This window comes from Diceros bicornis, unplaced genomic scaffold (assembly GCF_020826845.1).
Source record: "Diceros bicornis minor isolate mBicDic1 unplaced genomic scaffold, mDicBic1.mat.cur scaffold_1028_ctg1, whole genome shotgun sequence".
NCBI lineage: Eukaryota > Metazoa > Chordata > Mammalia > Perissodactyla > Rhinocerotidae > Diceros > Diceros bicornis.
The window spans coordinates 8088-10317 of record NW_026690959.1 but is presented as its reverse complement, the minus strand read 5'-3'; the positions used below and the strand labels follow the sequence as shown (position 1 = coordinate 10317).

The window sequence follows — 2230 nt, the reverse complement described above, 5'->3', positions numbered from 1 at the left end:
AGAAGAGTCATTTGGAAATAGCTTTATTCCACTGTATGGGTAGCAGAAACTGTTTTCTAGAAATCAGGATTCCTAGCAGTACCTGGCTTGGTTGTGAACATATATTTGGTCAAAGTCGTTGATAGAAACCAAGTATTCCAACTTCCAGGTCAATGCTCTTACTTGTATTCAATACTACCTCTCATAACCTCTTTGGGTGCCATGTGAAAATGAGTAGGAAGGAAGGTAACCTGATCATCTTTTAGGTCATCTCTCAATTGTGACATATTGTCTTGTTATTTTTTATATTAGTGAATTCTGAACCTTAATTTTCTCATACCCATCTTCATATCTTTATTCCTCAGGCTGTAGATGAAAGTGTTCAGCGTGGGTGTCACTACTGTGTACATAAGTGTGGCAACCTGGTCCTTCACCACTGAGTACATGGACAGGGGTCTAAAATAATCATAGATAACACTCCCATAGAACAAGACCACTACAGTGAGGTGGGAGCCACAGGTGGAGAAGGCCTTCCACTTCGGCTGCAGACGGGATTCTGAGCACAGTAATGATGATTCTCAGGTAGGAGAAGAGGATGTACAAGAAGGGTGTGACAATCACAGCCAGGGTCTTGATCATAAAACAATCTGGTTGGAGGAAGTCTCAGAGAAAGATAGCTTTAGCACTGGCTGAGTATCGAAAAAAAAGTGCTTAATGACATGGGAGGCACAGAAAGACAGGTGGGACATGAGTAGCACATGACACGTGGAGTGCAGGTGGGAGATGGTGCAAGAACCCAGCAACGTGAGGAGGCAATGCCGTGGGATCATAATCACATCATAATGAAATAGGTTGCAGATGGCTACCAGAGAGTTTATGGCCATAGAAGGCAGCAGGTAGTTGTCAGTGTTCCCAAAGGCCATGAAGAAGTACATCTGGATCAGGCAGCCCACATAAGAGATAGACTTTGTCTCTGATAGTAAATTCACCCGCATCTTGGGCACAATGTCTGTTGTGAAGCAGATATCCATGAAGGACAGCTTCCTGAGAAAGAAGTACATAAGCGTATGGAGCCAGGAGTCAGAGCGGATGGTTAGGTTGATGAGAACATTCCCCACCATAGAAGCCAGGTACATGATGAGGAAGATGCAAAGAGCGGTTTCTGTAGGTGAGGGTTGGAGGAGATACCCAGGAGGATAAAGCCTGAGGTGCTGCTGCTGTAGTTCTTTATCTCCATGTCTCTGACTTCCTGGATAGGGTTTGGAGAAGCAGTGGTAGAAATGTGAAGGACAATTTCATCAAGATAGCTTCTTGTCTAATCTCCAGCCTATGAAAAAAGTCTTGCTATTTGTTAGATTAAGAATATTTACTTCAAATAATAACAGTCGTGTATCTCTTAATGATGGGGATATATTCTGAGAAATATGTCGTTGGGCGATTTCATTTTCATGTAAACATCATAGAGTGTACTTCCTCAAAACTAGATAACATAGTCTACTACACACCTAGGCTTATGTACTAATCTTATGGGACCATCTTCGTATATGCGGCATGTTGTTAACTGAAAATCGTTACATGGTGTATGACTGTACGGAGAAACAGGGAGTAATATCCAATAAGGGGAAAGTTAAAAAGTTCCAAGCTCCTTCCTGAATGAGAAACTAAACATTTCCCACATGTTCTTGGGAACTTGTATGTGGCCTAATTTGTCTGAGTTCTTCTCAATTCACTTTCTAAAGATTCTTCTTCCGTTGTTTCTTGAAAAAATCCTTAGTCTCCTTTTTTTTTCTTCTTTCAGGGGAAGAGGCTGCTGAGTCTCACATTGAATCGGGATGCTTTCATACAAGGGGTCCCAATGAATGAGGTCCTCTCCTACTTACAGGTGCAGAGATAGTTGTTCTGGTGGTGGGGATAGAACAAAAGTGATCAATGATTTAATCAATGTTCTTTGGTACTCACAGAATTCAGATGAGACTTCCTTAAGCAAAACATGCTTAATGTTTATTTGAGCATTTCTGTTTGGCTAACATGATCTGGACACTTAAATTATAAGTTTTTGGTTCAGAGATGCCACTCAAAATAGGAATATTACCAGGAATACCCTATGTTACTGAGATTAAGCCTTTAAATATATTAATTTTTGGATTAAGAAACTATGAATTCCTCATTCTAAACATTAAAATATTCCAGGAGTATTGGGCAATGTTAATTATATGTCAATAAAGCAGGAAAAAATCAACTTCTCTCAAAT

General features: G+C 40.4%; 1 pseudogene; it reads right to left on the bottom strand.

The window, feature by feature from the left end:
• Positions 1 to 287: 287 nt before the first annotated feature.
• Positions 288 to 1311, bottom strand: LOC131402430 (olfactory receptor 1L4-like; annotated as a pseudogene).
• Between the last annotated feature and the right edge of the window lie 919 nt (positions 1312 to 2230).